Source organism: Euprymna scolopes, chromosome 21 (genome assembly GCF_053919585.1).
Source record: "Euprymna scolopes isolate OS-2025 chromosome 21, ASM5391958v1, whole genome shotgun sequence".
NCBI classification, from domain to species: domain Eukaryota; kingdom Metazoa; phylum Mollusca; class Cephalopoda; order Sepiida; family Sepiolidae; genus Euprymna; species Euprymna scolopes.
The window spans coordinates 112,686,559-112,704,058 of NC_136502.1; the positions used below are offsets into that span (position 1 = coordinate 112,686,559).

Consider the following 17,500-nt stretch of genomic DNA (forward strand, 5'->3'; position numbering starts at 1 on the left):
TGCCAGCACCTTCAAAATGCATCGCTGGATCGGGATGAATAACAGGAATAGGCTCAGGGCGATAAAAACAAAGTTTCTGAGGTAATTTTTAAAAGGTCAGTGTACTCCTTGTTTAGAGGCGATGGCTTGACTCTCCTCACCTGCTGGCCTTGTGTCACATCTTCCAGGAAGAAAGTAAATAACACTGTAAGTCCAGTGTGAGTTTGCCAGGGACGCTGGGAAAATGGTGGGATCCTTCTACCGCTCTAGAAGATATCTCACTACTGATGCAATTCTCTATCTTTATAAAAGCCAAGTACGTTCAAGGATGGAGTACTGCTGCCACATCTGGGCAGGAGCTGCTAAAAACAGCCTATCCTGCCTTGACAGAGTACAAAATAGACTTTGTGGTTTAGTGGGGGATGCCCTTTTCTCTTCCCTGCAACCTCTCTCCCACAGAAGAGACGTTGCAAGCCTGTCTTTGTTTTATCGCTATTTCCATGGCAGGTGCTCGTCTGAGCTCTAATCCCTCGCCCCCCCCCTCGCCAATCTTTCACGAGAAACACCCGTCTGGCTGAAGCTACTGTCAACAATTTTCCCCACTCTTTATCTGTGCCTAAATCCAAACGTAGATTCCATGAGCAAAGCTTCTTTCTTAGAACTGCACGCCAGTGGAACTCTCTGCCACTTGCCTGTTTCCCACCTGACTACAACTTGGACGTCTTCAAGTCCAACATAAACAAACTCCTGACAAACCGCCCCCTTAAGTAAGACACTCTATCAAAACCCCCAATACTAATGATTACTACAATATTATCTCATTGATTACTGTACACGCAATAACCCTTATCCTTGAGTGGCCTTCGGGCCTTGGTAAGTGGTGACCCCCATGTAAAAAAAAAAAAAGGTATTAGCAAAAGGATGTGCCACAGTTCGAAAGAAATCCTTATACACATTGAATGGTAGCAAATACGTTATTTCTATTGAAGCGGCTTTCTGAATTAGATACTGCTTTGGTTAATTAAGAACATAGACGGCTAACACCCGACGGTTTTGCAACAATGCTTCAAAGGAAAGAATACAGAGAATAAAAGGGAACATAATCAAGTCAATATAAAAGAAAACTTCCTTCCTTTATAAGAAAAAAAGAATGCGCGGATATATTTATAACCATTAGGAACAAGTGTTCTGTAAAGATAAGACCATTGTGAAAGAAGAGAAAGGGAAAGCTGTATATTAACCGAAATTGTACGAAGCATCAATGAAATAGTTTCAGATAATATGAATAATTTAGACATTTTTGATGAGAACTCTTATGTGTTTATTTCTTTGTCATTTCTTTGGGAAGGATGAACCGGAAGTCAGAGAATTTAGAGTGCAACAAAAGTATTTTTGGGGAATCTCCCTCTTATATATATATATATATATATATATATATATATATATATATATATATATATTCGTATTATTTGGATTTATCGGACTACTGTTCTCATCTTAAATGTGATTTTCCACAATATTTCGGTCGATGTAACCTACGACCTTCTTCAGACTTTACATCGACTGAAACGTTATGAAAATCACACTCAAGATGAGAACAGTAGTCCGATGAATCCAAATAATACGAATAACCAATCCTCATCTCAAAAATTTAGAAATGAGATATATATATATATATATATATGAGATATATATATATATATATATATATATATATGAGATATATATATATATATGAGATATATATATATATATATATATATATGAGATATGAGATATATATATATATATATGAGATATGAGATATATATATATATATATATATATATATATATATATGAGATATGATATATATATATATATATATATATATATATGAGATATGATATATATATATATATATATATATATATATATATATATATATATATATATACCGTTAACTAGACAAAACATGGGAGGGTAGAGCGGTATCCCTCGATATATCTAAGGCTTTTGACAGGGTGTGGCACGCTGGTCTTTTAAGAAAACTAGATCATATGGTATCACTGGAAGAATACATAATGTAATTAAATCCTTCTTAAGTAAGAGAAAAATCCAGGTTGTCCTCGACGGTCGTATATTTAAACAATATGATATAAATGCGGAGTACCTCGAGGGTCTATCCTTGGGCCTTTATTATTCCTGATATTCATAAATGACCTTTCTGATTCGCCCATGTATGGAATACGGTTGTCACATTTGGGCTGGTGCATCTACTACTTGTCTCTCACTCCTGGACAAGGTTCAAAAGAGAGTCGCCAACCTGATAGGTCCTGAACTGTCATCTAGGCTTCAGCCTCTGTCCCATCGACGAAATGTTGCATCCCTCTGCCTGTTCTACAAGTACTTTAATAGTGAATGCTCTGATGAACTACAAGCACTTGTACCCCCTTGATGTGAATACCTCTGACAAACCCGACAAGCAGCTAAATCCCACCCCTTCACAGTAGAGATCCCTAGGCGTAAGAAGGCATTCTACTCCAATCGTTTCTTCCTCAGAACTGCTAGACTTTGGAACTTCCTTCCGGGATTCTGCTTTCCCAACTGTACTGACATGCAGAAGTTCAAGTGTAATGTGAATAGACATCTTGCTACTCATCTCTCTTCATAGTACCCCTGCAACTAATGTCCCCGACAGTAGCCCCCTACATCAAAGTGGCACTGTGCCTTGTTTAGGATGAATATTGAATAAAAATTTTTTTTAAATATATTAAATATCTTTTTAGGAGTACAAAATTTAATAATAGCTATGTACAGACCAAATTTAGTAATCATGATGAAATTAAAAAAATAAAAAGTCAAAAGCTAGCTGACCGGTTTTGAACCTCACCTGACAGAACTAAAATCGAGGCGCATAGCGATTAAGAAAAAAAAAAAAAAATTAAATGGAAATATATACAAGTGATCATGTCTATGTGCGTGCGAGACAGTATCTACCAAACTAATGTAAATTTTTTGTCTATAGACTTGAACCGGAAGTCAGAGAAGTATTTTTGGTAATATATTTTAAGCTCCTCCCCCTCTTTGGGTAGAGCACTATCGTAAATAAGCTCACCCGCTACTTAAATGGCTATAAAGCAAGGCTTGCTGTTTGTTTGTTTGTTTGTTTGTTTGTAAGTAGACAAGCAGCTGGAGCACTGTAAAAGCGGTGGGCGAGTGTTTATTTAAATGGACATTTGTCGAGGTCATTTGCGAGCACCGATCCCATAGGTTGGTGGGTAAAACTGCCGAATATCAACGCGATGGTTGTAGGTTCAATCTCCAGCTAGGGAAAAAGGCCCTGTCGGTGGGGCATTAGAATACGCCGACTGCCCCCCCCCCCCCTGCAGAGGGTAAAAGTCTCTCAATGGGGGTCCTGGATATGATCTTAAACTATATCCAGTGGTGAGGCCCCAGCTTGTGGGCTTTGGGGAGTGTGGAGCCACCCTTTAATCACCATTGCTCCCAAGTCCACTCTGACCCGGACTGGTAGTACCTGTTTAGGTCCCAGCTATGGGTTAAATAGAAACCGACGTGAAAACAACAAATATATTCTATTAAAAAGATTTTTCTTCAAAATCTTTGGATTCGGCATTAAATAACCCGAAAAGGGTTGATATGCCGTAAAACAAAAACAACCAACCAACCGGCTAGGGAAAAGTGGTAGTCTATCTGCACTGATGAGTTGTGCTACAACAAAATAGTACTGTATAGTAGTGTATATATATATATATATATATATATATATATATATATATATATATAAAACGTAAATCATGTATTATATACGCGCACATATATATTTTATACTTCGACATAAAATTTTAAGTATCGATTTTCAGTATTTACTTCAACAAAGAGCTAGGTAGTAAATTATGAAAATATGGCAATTAAGCTACACATGAGAATTCGTCAGGTTAATGCATCTCCTTATAAACTTTTATGTAGATACTTGAAATAATAATATATGTACGTATGTATTCATGAAAATTTGAAATATTTTAGATATTTCTGAAATTGCACTTTAAACAAATATTTTTTGCTGTTGTTCTTATTTTCCTATAATTCTTCATATTAAATTGAAAAAGATAAAATCTTAGGTCGGATGACAATTAATTCCGCACATTTTTTTTCTCCTATTTAACTGTAAGCTAATAAAAAAAAAAAACCTTCTACAAATTAAAAGTAATTCAGTATATTAATCATGCCATTTTATTCTAAAAAAAATTCTATCATTTTTTTTTTTTTTTAGTTTTTGTTTGTTGGAAAAATGAAAAACATCTATTTTTCATGCGTCAGCAGAAAATTCCATATTTCATATTTTCAATTGAATGATTGTGGAATTTTGAAGTTTTGTTGCATCATCAGATTTTATGGGAGAGGGGAGTGGGGGGGGGCGGGAGATGTAAAAATGATCCAAAAAATGCTGCACACACTCACAGTCACACGCACATATATATATATATATATATATATATATATATATATATATGTTTTTAAAATATTTATAAAATTTAGCGAGATTGGAAATTGGAACCCTGCGGTAATAAGCCTACCGCAGAGTCCTGATTTCGAATCTCGCTAGATTCAGCCACTCTGATGAATCGTAGACGACGAAACACGTGTCAGTGGATAATTATATTTTAAAACAATATGTATGCTGCTCCCCATGTGAGGGTACCAAATTAGTTAAAGGGAAAATTATTCCCAACTCGCATTTAGGTAAAAATGCACTTTCGTAAATAATTGAATTCATTCAAAACGTATCGCAAAAAAACAAAAACAAATAACACACACACACACATATATATATATATATATATATATATATATATATATATATATATATATAAATTTTTTTTTCGTGAAAGTCTGGCGAGGGGGGACCAGAGATCGAAGTTCAGATGAGCACCTGCCATGAAAATAATGATAAAGCAGGGACAGGCTCGCTACGTCTCTTCTGTGGGAAAGAGGTTGCAGAGAAGAGAAAAGGGCATCACCCACTAAGCTACGACGTCTATTTTGAACTCTGTCAAGACAGGATAAGCTGCTTCTAGCAGCTCCTGCCCAGATGTGGCAGCAATACTCCATTGTTGGCCGTACCTGGCTTTTATATAGGTAGAGAATTGTATCAGGAGTGAGATATCTACAGGAGCGGTAGAAGGATCCCACCATCTTTCTAGCGACTTTGGCAATTGATTTTATATACGTGTTCCATTTCAGATTGGGAGTAAAGATCAAGAAGCTTGTCAAAACATGAAGCCTCCTCAAGACAAGAGCCATTCATTTTGATTGATGGCATCTGGGCAGCAGAGCGTTGATGATGTAAAGATAGAAGCTTGGTTTTAGGTGCGTTAAGAGTAACCAGCCACTTCTTTCCCCATTGTACCACATGCTCAAAATCAGAGGAGAGAGAGTCAGAGAGAACTTGGTCGTTTACGGTCTTCGAAGTGCTTCCATAGATGGTAGTGTCGTCAGCATAAATGTCTACGAATGACCTAAGGATATGGTCTGGAAGATCATTGATGTAGATCAGGAAGAGAGTTGGACCCAGGATGGCCTCCTGAGGGACTCCAGCATTAAAACTGAGAGCCTCTGATTTCTGCCCATCAACCACTACAAAGATTCCAGCAGCTTACTCATGATGCATAGGAGACTTATTGGTCTGTACTGAGAGGCAGATGAGCGATTACCTGAGTTCTTAAATACAGGACATACTGATGAGATTTTCCAAGGTGTTGGGAAGCATTTCTCCTTATGACAATGCTTAAATGACTTGGTAAGTATGGGCGCTAGTTCTGGTTGAAGCCTTTTGAGTACTATGACTGGAATGCCGTCAGGACCAGTTGCTTTACTGGAACCAAGGTTTTTGATTAGTTTGGCGACATCGCGTACAGATGTTTGTATGTCACTTAACATGTTTTCTGATATACTGGGGGTTGATGGCCTTAGTCGTAAAGGGTAGAATTAGCTGCAAAGTTCTTGGCAAAGAGATTGGCTTTGTCTGATGCTGATGAGATTAACTCAGGTCCATTGATGATAGTTGGGATAGAGCACACGCTTCTGTTGAGGATTCTGTTTGCTATTTGCCAGAACTGATGGGAACCAATCCGCTGCTCAGCTACCTTGGACTTGACAGACTGAGCAGACTTGCCTTCTTTATTACTTTTTTACAGTGGTTGCTAGCAATCCTGAAGACGGCTTTAGTCTCAGTACATCTATTACATTGGAAGCAATGGAAACAGTGATTTCTGTGCGCAATGGCAGCAGCACATTCTGGGGGAGAGCCATGGCTGGCTGTTTGGTTTTTGCTTAAACTTTTTCGAGGGTATTAAGCTGTCTATTGTCTATACCTACAGCTAACCATTCCGTCAGGTCTGATACTATAGAGGACACATCCTTTTTAAACATTGCACGTAGAGGTATGTCTAATATAAATGTACAGAAGCTATCCCAGTCAGCCATAGAATATCGATACACTGTACAATGGAGAGGTATGGCAGAGGACCTATTACATTTTGTTTTTATCTTGACCGATACAACAGAGTGGTCGGAAGATCCCAGTGGGGACTGAATGGAAGATGAGCACAGCTCAGAGCAAGTTGTGAGAAAGAGGTCTAGGAGACTTGCATACTGACCGTCAGTGTCGGGAACGCGAGTGGGTTCTTGGACAATCTGAGTGAGGTCATAAGCAATGGAGAAATCATGGCAGAACCTCCCCTCGTCATCGGCCTTGTTAGAGTGGGTTAACCATTCCACATTGTAAACATTGAAGTCCCCACAGACGTGGATCTTAGCCGAGGTGTACTCAGATAGGACATGGTCAATTTTCTCAGTTATGCTATTGAAGATAGTAATTCCACTGTTGTGGGGACGATAGAGTACAAATATAAATGCAGTAGTGTGAGCAAGTGCAACCCGGAAGCACATATAAGGTAAATTAGGATCTTCTCTAGAGATGTCCCTACCATATGGAAAGTCGTCTTTAATGTAGGCACATACTCCATTCCCATGGCGATTTTGGGGATCAGATTTAGAGGTTAAGTTAGAGTATCCTTTAATTACAAACTCATCTAGAAGTCAGTCTAATGCCAATTTCACTTAGGAATAATAGGTCTGAGCTTTGAACCTCTGGAAGGTTGGAACGTAGACCTCTGATGTTGAAGAAGGAGACATGGTAGTGGGGGTCTGCATTGGAAGTTGGTGATCTGGGTTTGATCGAGTATTTTTTTGAAAACCTTTCATGATTGAGATTTTGGATTTGTGGAATAGGTCTACAGACTTGCTAAGAGCAGAGCAGAGAGAGAAGGTAAGAGAAGGGAAGGTAATGAATTTTTTTTTTTTTTTTTGTAGCACATGATAAGGTAAAGCCGTACCAATTACCCACTAATATGGTATCGAGAGGCCCCACCAGAACCTACTGCATGGCCCAGAATCCATTCACCAAATGGCAATACAGCAGCCCCAGTACTTTGCACCTGCTGATAGGACAGCCTCCTTAAGGGTTAAACCAAGGTCCGGGTCCCTGACTATCAGGCGGATAACGTCAGCCCAGTCGAAACGTTTACCTTCAGCACTCTTATTAGTGACATGGCCACAAGGATAGACAAAGGAACAGAGTTTCTAACATCTCTGGCAACTGTTCACACAAAGTACTAACAACCTAGTAAACAGTTTTTTCTTCTACCTTTGTCAGAAAAATCACTCATTGGAGAAATGAGGACTGAGGGACAAATAAGGAGAAGCGAGAGTAACTAGAGCTCCCGAAAACGCATCCACAATACATTGTCTACTCTCCATTAAAAAATAAATAAATAATAATAATATAAAAAAAAGGGTTCAAAAGACTTAGATATTTACTTAGTAAAAGTCCGTAGTTGTAATTCGAAATTAGAGATATTTGAAGATAAATTCCCCTCCACTTTTAAAAATATTCATATTTCAAAAGAAGAAATAATAATTAAAAAAAGAAAAACGAATTTGTTTACTTTTATAGTTCAAAACTTATAAAATTTGATGAACGCAACATTAAAAAAACAAACTTATTAACAAATGAGGGAAAAGCATTCCGGCATATTTCTTGAGACATTTTATTGTAGCATTACTTCCCCTGTTTTCTAGACGGTGGTAACTGATTTGGCGTCCCCGACGAAACCACTTCAAATAGATATTATGTATTATGATATGTAATATGTATTATTATTTTTTTATCATTTATTATTAACATTGTATATGAAAATAAGAACAATGTGGACGATTCTTTTATTTAATAAATGTGTAATATTTAGTATTTCTTGTAATTGTTAACTTTTTTATGTGGCACATTCATAAAAGTAAACAAGCATATTTTTTTGCATAAAAGAATCATTCTTATGCCAAACTACTTATAATAATAATACAAACTAGTGGGACCTGTGGAAATTCCACAGGCGACTCATTCACATATGTAATATATAGATGTTGGCATTCTGTAGATGTTCAGTGTAAATGGAGACGCTCTGATATTATCGTAGCCCTTTTGTTAAAACTGCAAAAGTATTTATCTAAGCTAACAGGGTCGCCCGGTGTAGCCCAGTTGCAAAGTACGCTTAAATATGATATTTTAATTCTTGCAGATTTCGTATATATTATTATAGAGTTAATGTTCTATCGCGTTTTATATATTATAAAGTTGCGATTTCAAGAATATATCCATATGACTTGGGTGCATCAGCTTGAATCGAAACCAAAACCAAAACTTATGAAAAGAATATATATATATATATATATATATATATATATATATATATATATATATATATATATATATATATATAAACTTGAGTTCCTTCAGCTATAATCAAAACCGAAACCAAAACTTATGAAGAATTCTTGGTAAAATTATTTATTACAAGAAATGGAAGTCCATAATAATTAAACGACAGTCACTCGGATGTAAGCGGGACACACAAAATAAATAACACACACGATATCCTAATAATATATAGATACTATTACTAGGACTACTTATTATTATTATTATTATTATTATTATTATTATTATTATTATTGATAGTAGTAGTCTAAGAATGTGATAAATTCCTTTAGTTAAAATATTCTTCTTCATATTATCATTACCGTTGTTATTATTATTGTTAGTATTATTATTATTGTTATTGTTAGCAGCAGCAGCAGCAGCAGTCTAAAAATGTGATGAATTCCTTTAGTTAAAATATTAGTTGGAAGATGTTTCGTCGGGGACTGTAAATCAGCTACCACCGTCTAGAAAACAGCGAAAGTAATGCAACAATGAAATGTCCCGAGAAATATGTCGGAATGGCAAATATAATATCCAGAAGAAAAAAAAAAAAAATGAGGGACAACAGAAACGCTTAACTTTATCGTATATTGCGTTGTTTCATTGTTTTTACTGCGCTCTGAAAACGGACAGAACTTTCGTTACAATCGGATACCAAAGCAATCGATGCAGGCGAACAGAGAGAACACGTGACGAAAGAAAACCGAACAAAGGAATCGGCTGACAGAAAGCATTTGGACTTTTACCTGTGCGCAACACAGATTCGAGTGATTGCCAGTCGTGGCATAGTAACACACATCTCCCGTGCACTGCGGGCGTCTGCGCGTGCAAGAGTACAGGTTTGCGCTAATAGTTTACGTAGATCTATTATGACCAGAGCGTTTCTAGTGCGCATGTCTAAGAAATTAGAAAATCTATGCGTTAACTAGGCACGGACAAAAATGGGCGGGCAAAAATAGGGGGACCTAGTTTTGAAAGTCGATTTATCATAATGTTTTGTAAGTTTCCGACTACTTTTTGATTGTATTTGAAAGATTAGAAATTAAAATTAATTTCCTAAAGGAAAAAAAATATTTGTACACGTGGAAAAAAAAAAAAAAGTTATGAAAAATGTTTTCACGGCGAGCTAACCAATTCAGCTAAATTTTGAAGTTAAATAAATTAATTGTAAAAATCCTTTAAAAGTTAAATATTAGTTTTTTGGGTTTATTTCAAAGATAATTAGTAAAGCTAAGTCCTAAGATATCGAATTAAATAAAATAATAATAAAAAAATACCTTGTTTATACAAAATACAGCTTAATTAGCCCCCAAAAAGCAAGTAATTATACCGTTCGGCAAAACGCAACCGATAAGAGTTTGTAAACACGAATATACGGAAGCCCAAAATTTCAGCCAATCAAAACGCTGTTTCAAAATGAAGTCATGATAGTAAAAGGAGGTAGGGGTGTCAGATTGCCCCAGACGTGCATCCATACATTCCTATTTTGAACGTTTGTATCAATTTTTATCATTTTTTAATTTAATTATTTTTTATGTTCCTGTTTTTAAATTAATTTTTTTTTAATTATTGTTCAAGATTATATAAAAATTATGTTACGCCGAAAGTTTCACGTTCTTGCAAGCAAGGAAATTATTAAAATCTTGCATATAAAAATCATGCGAAACTTGTAATTTAAAAAAAACAGTAGAAATATTTTTGCTATTATGATTTTTTATGACAATATTAAATAAACAATGCTTAATTCAATGCTAATATCGGTAGTTCGAGTTTTTCTTCGAGTTATATCGAATTCATTAATACGGACTTTAGGGCTATTTTCGTAATGTTCCTGTAAAAGTGTTTTTTTTAATTTATTGTTACAAATTACGATGCTTTATTTATATATAAAAAAAGCAAAAATAAATTGTTGCGTTTTTTTTTATTTACTACTGAAAACCATAACTTTAGTAAAGGTATTTTTTGTTTAAACAAAATAATACATTTCCACTAAGATTTAAATAAAAATAATTAGTTCATCATATTCCACGATCATTATTTGATAAATACTGGAAATTTATTTAAAATTGGTTAATTTCCTGATTTTTTGTGAATTTTTAAATAAAGGGAGGGGTCAAAATGTTTATGTCAAAATGTCAAAATGGTTATACATTTTGACCATCGGCATTCATTTTGCACGTACCTAGCGTTAGCCAATCTTTAACAGATATTTATGACAAATTGTGGCAATGCGGCATATTCACTCATCGTAATCATTGCTAAGTACCGGAAGTGTCGGAAGTAAACGATTAAAGCCAATTTCGCCCCCCCCCATGGAAGAAGCTCTGAGTTAGTTTTTTTTTTTTCAGTATTAACTTTAAATATAATAAATAAAAATATCCGTTAATTTACTTTTATGAATACGTCGCATATAATGTTTAGATTTTTTTTTCAAATAAATATGTTTAGATTTTTTTGTTCAAATTCGTTTAGTTATTTATTATTATTATTATTATTATTATTATTATTATTATTATTATTATTATTATTCAAATAAATACGTTTTGCAAAAATATTCATAATTTTATGAACGTTCATTTCTGTGACAGTTTTTCCGTAAAAAATATATTTTTGTTCAAATGTTTAAATAAAGATATCCCCCCGCCCCCCCAAAAAAAAGAGATATATGCGATACATTCATAAAAGTAAATAAACATATAAAAAACAGTTGAAGGATATTCTTAGTTATTATATTTAAAGATATTTGAAAAGAAACAAACAATAACTCCGAACTTTTTTTTTCATCAGGAGACACGAAATTGGGTGTAACCTGGCACTTCCGGTACTTAGTGATGATTGTAATGAGGGTGTAACCTGGCACTTCCGGTACTTAGTGATGATTGTAAGGAGTGAATGTAAGACCACTTCTATTTAATCTGAAAATCCTGTCTAAAAAAAAAAAAATTCATCACGGTCTATCTTCTGCATAAGTCCCCATAACACATATAAATACAGAATAGTTAACAAAGCTTACCTCCCAAATAATAACTTTATTATTTCAGCACGATCCATCAGCATACAATCGAATGCAACCTTAAATAAAGCCAGGGTAAAATTACAGTATAAAATGTTTTATATTTGCTTGAATAAAATTCATACCAAAACTAATTGACCGATCATTACCAATTTTAGGGGACATCTGCTAGGCACATGGGTGTAGGGGACGTCTAAATATGATCTCTAATTACTTTCCGTTAGTATCATAACAAAGAGATGGAAGCCCTTCTTAAAAATTTAGGATAATATTTACCATATTATCTAATTGTTTCATATACAAATGAACACTTTCTTTTGTTTATTTTTATGCCCCCCGGGCAACGCCAGGTATCCCTGCTAGTATATATATATATATATATATATATATATATATATATATATATATATATATATATATATAAATGAACTTGTGTGTCTATCTGAGGAACAATCTCTACCAAACTCCTCTGTCAATTTTTGATCTACAGACTTGAATCTTGAGGAGTTGAACCCGTGGAACCGGTTCAATTTTTGTTTTTAGTCGGCAATTGGGACTTGACAGGTGTAAGTCGACTTCAAGTGCTCTTCTACACATGCGCAAATATACATTTATATCTTTTACTGCGTTATTTTTCATACGTGTAAGGACATAGTACAGATGGTAACGAATAAGGCTGGAGAGCTGTATGTTTTGATTTCGATTCTAGCTGATGGCACCCAAGTTATATTTTTAAAAACAACTTTTGAAATTACTACTATATATTTGCTACAATACAATTATCGATAGATTATTGGCCCTATAATAGTAAATACGAAATCTGCATGGATTAAAATATCATATTTAAGAGTATTTTATGATCGGACCATACCGGGGATGCACTATTATATATTGGGCACAATATAATAATCAAGAGAGAATTGACTCTGTAATAATAATATAAATTTCACCTGCCTGTTTGTATGTATGTATGTATGTATGTATGTATGTATGCCTAAAACTTTCGACAGAGGCGACGGATTTTCACGAGATTGGTATCGTTTTAATGCACGACCATTCGGACAACAAACATCGAAAAATTGACTAAAAACATTAATTCCTTCACCCTAAACTAGACACTTTTCTATGAGGAGGGGGTCGAGTTTTTCGCCGATATTTTCGAAAGTCCTCCTCTCTTTCCGATTGACTAGTCTTAATTTAAACATTCATCACTTCTTATTTGGTGATGTACGCAACAGCAAAGACGTCACGTTTTTTTTTTCCTTTTTTTTTTCATGTTCTTTTCCCCCTTCGCGGTACGGGTTCAAGCCTGCCTGCCCGCCCACGACCACTTTTTTTTTTACTCAGCACACACACCTCCAAACACCCTGGAAACGCCCGGCATCCAGGCTAGTAATGATAATAATAAATACGAAAACTGCATGAATTAAAATATTCGAACCTATCTCTGTACAACCCTTCCTTTTCATAAGCTATCATATATATATATAAAAGCAAAAATGTATGTGTGTATGTATGTTCGCTTTTCCTCGATGTCCACGAAAGGCTTCTTTCAGAGAAGCGCTTGCTCGCTTCACAACTTCTTAAAACTTTTTATATCATCTATAAATTGTAATATCTACAAATTATCCACGGAGCTCGCCTGTCTATTTAATTTTATTCACTTTCAAACGTTAATTATTCCACATTTCCCGCATCGGCACACGTTACATTCGCTTTTTGGTATAAAAAAAAAAGCGAAACTCGACTCTAATCACAGGCTGAAAGCCACTTGCCCGCGCGCCCTCCGGGGCCCGGGTGACATGATCAAAGTGTAGTATCTGTTCCGACAGATACTGCAAGCTATGACTAGCTAGGACTAGCTATGACTAGCAAAGACCAGATGTGGGGGCAACCCCACATGCTTGACCTTTAACCAGCTCCCATTTCCCTCCTCTCGGGAGCTGGTCCCCATTTTCCCTTCCCCCTCCCTGGACTCCTCACATTAAAAATCGGCCTTGTGCCTAATTTGCTCGGTGGGGGAGCAAATAAATACAACAGGCCGAAAGCCAGTTTGTTCAATGTCGACTTCGTCATATCAGACTGTAACTTTCATTTCGCTCCTCCTAATAAACAGGGAGCGGGGTTTTTAAAAACAAACAAACCCATTTATTCAAAACTGTCCCGCACAAAATCGTAACTTCTGAATACCTATCGCCGTCACGTCAATCAAAAACGCGCACCTGTTTTTTTTTTAAATCACTTTACTATTTTCCAACTGCACGTCGTCAACGCTTCGGGTTTTTTTTCACATACCTCGAAAAACACCCGGGCAACGCCGGGTACCCCTCGCTAGTCTATAAATATAAAAGCGAAAATGTATGTATGTATGCATGCATGTTCGCTTTTCCTCGATGTCCACGAAAGGCTTCTTTCAAACAAGCGCTTGCTCGCTTCACAACTTTTCAAAACTTTTTATATCATCTATAAATTGTAATATCTACAAATTATCCACGGAGCTCGCCTCTCTATTTAATTTTATTGACTTTCAAACGTTAATTATTCCACATTTCCCGCATCGGCACAAAAAAAAGCGAACCTCGACTCTAATCACAGGCCCAGAGCCAGTTTGTTCAATGTCGACTTCGTCATATCAGACTGTAGCTTTCATTTCGAGACGAGGGAGCGGGTTTTTAGAAACAAATGAACCCATTTATTCAAAACTTTCCCGCACAAAATAACTGCTGAATACCTATCGCCGTCATGTCAATCAAAAATGCGCCCCTGTTTTTTTTCGTCAACGCTTCGGGTTTTTTTCACATACCCCGAAAAACACCCGGGCAACGCCGGGTACCTCTCGCTAGTACTTTCATAAATCAGAGTCCATTTTCTGTAGGCTATTTTTGAACCCAGTCAACGACGGGTACTTTTGCTAGTATATATATATATATATATATATATATATATATATATATATATATATGATGAAAATGATGGTATAGTATTCCGACAAAATAGAGAAAATAAAAAGGAAAAAGCCGTATTATGTGTTCATCAACGTTTCGTTTTTATTTCGAGACTTCCTCTGGAAGTCTCGAAATAAAGACAGTTTGTTCCTTTTTATTTTCTCTCTCTCTCTCTCTCTCTCTCTCTCTCTCTCTCTCTATATATATATATATATATATATATATATATATATATACATACATACATTTTATTTTTTTTACATAAGCATTAATATGTCGCTACTCATTCATGAGCATGTTTTGGTCAACCAGTTATAAGTAACTAGAAACCTCTTCAGACGATATTGCTTCTAAACTTTTGTATAAGCTGTATCATCTGAAGAGGTCTCTAATTATTTGTAACTGGCTGACCGCAACATACTCATGAATGTGTAGCGACATATGAATGCTTATGTAAAACAAATGAGAAGCATATCTTGACTGACTTCGAAATTGAGCACATTTTTATTAATCTCGTTAAAACTTCATTGGTTGCTTTACCTCTAGAAAATATAAATCTGGAATTATATATATACATATGGTTTACCGACATTTCATCATCTGGCATTTAATCACGGACATATAATCACTAGATATTTAATCACATTGATTTTTCATCACGTGGACACTTAATCAATCGACACCGAAACAATTAATCACCTCCCAAGGAAAAAAAAATTAAATTTGTTTATGTTATAATGTTATATATCTGATTATGCTTTTATTACGTTAAATATTTAAGCGCCTTTGACAAATTTGGTGTTATTTTATACAAAAAACTTAAAATCGATTGGGTAAGACTGTCCCCCCTCACCCTACCCGCCAATCATGCAAGGAGTAGAGGTAGAGGCTATCTGTTCGCTTAAAGTAAATATCAGCCACTTTTTCTTTTTAAATTTTTAACAAATAAACAATAGACATAAAATTTATTTAAGTAAAATTATTTATGTAAACAAACTTCTGCAACTAGTTTCATTTTCTTTTCTTCTTTTTTACTTAATGTTAACAAACAATATCCACTTACAAAAAAAAAAAATATGATACAAAATATTAAAAAAGAAACTGTTTTCAGTAACTATTTTATTTTTAGACAGCGCAGTGGTAGAACTTTATAAAAGAAACTTTTCAAATAATGTTGGTAAAATAAAATTTAAATAAACATCCATTAACATTTTGTTTCATATTTTGTTTGGTATTTAAAAAAACCAAATATATTTTGTATAAACAACAACTATGCAGATGAGGACAATAGTCCGTAAAAATGGCTAAACAGATGATGAAGAATCATCTTAAAGAATTAAAAAAAAAAAACAAAAAAAAAAAAACAGACAAATATAATGTGGTGAAAAAATAATAACCTTCAAGCGCTTTCCGAAATCCCCAAGTGAGTAAATGTCTCGATGTGATAAAGTGTCCACGTGATGAAACAACCATGTTAAATGTCTAGTGATTAATAGTCCGTGATTAACAGTGATGTGATGCAAAGGCCGTACACTATATATATATATATATATATATATATATATATATATATATAGACTACTTCATTTAATCGCATAAATTAATATACAAAGATATGATTTTATGTGTAAATTTTCAGTATTTACTTTAACAGTGCTCAATACATAGGTAGAGCTATGAATGAAATATGGAATATTATATATATATATATATATATATATATATATATATATATATATGTGTGTGTGTTTCATTTTTTATTACCGTATCTTTCTGTTAAGTTACATTATTGTTTCAGCTACCCGACCGTTTTTTTTTGGTCGTCAGTAGCTTCCTCAGACTTTTACAGAAACCTGTTTTCTGTAAAAGTCTGAGGAAGCCACAGACAGCCAAAAAAACAAAAAAAACGGCCGGGTAGCTGAAACAATAATGTAACTTAACAGAAAGATACGGTAATAAAAAATAAAACGCATATCTGCTCTACAACAGTATTGAGCACTTTCTTCAGTTTTTATTAATTGCCATTTCTACTAAATATTTCCTGTACAAATGATATAAGCGGATTGTTACTCCAAATTATTATATCTGAAATTATAGCATAAGATTATTCCTTCATATTATTTGTCGTAAAGTTTTACGATTGTGGTATCATTTAACTATTTACAAACCGAATTCTGCGAATGACTAAGTTTCAGTCTTGCAATCTGATGTAATTAATTCCATTTGGTTATTAGTTTGAATGGTCGTCAAATTATGGATTCCCTCTGCCGGAAAGTTCTTTCCGTTCTTTCGGATTAAAAAGGAAATGTCAATTTGGAATATTTTATTTACTTTTATGCGAATTATGTAATCGCCAGAACAATTTTTTTAAACAAAGGAGTCACCACTTATCAAGGCCCGGAGGCGATTCGAGGATAAATGTTAATGAGTGTATAGTAGTCAATGAGACAATATAGTAGTAATCGTTAGTAGTTGAAATTTGGTAAATTGGATTACTTAAGTGGACAGCTAATCAAGAACTTGTTTAGATTATACTTGAAGACGACTATATTGTAATCAGCTGGAAAACAGTTAAATGGAACAGAGTTCCATAGGCGTTTAGTTCTAAGAAAGAAGCTTTGTTCATGAAACCAACGTTTAGATTTAGGCACAGATAAAGAGTGGGGGGAAATTATTGATAGTGGTTTCAGCTGGACGAGTGTTTTTCGTGAAGGGTTGACATGGTGGGACCATCAGAGATTGGTG

At 34.7% G+C, this 17,500-nt stretch overlaps 1 protein-coding gene across 1 annotated transcript in view; it reads right to left on the reverse strand.

Moving 5' to 3' along the window:
• LOC145242972 (protocadherin gamma-A3-like) overlaps positions 1-17,500 on the reverse strand; it is a 298,945-nt gene that overhangs the window by 71,447 nt on the left and 209,998 nt on the right. The window lies entirely within an intron of this gene.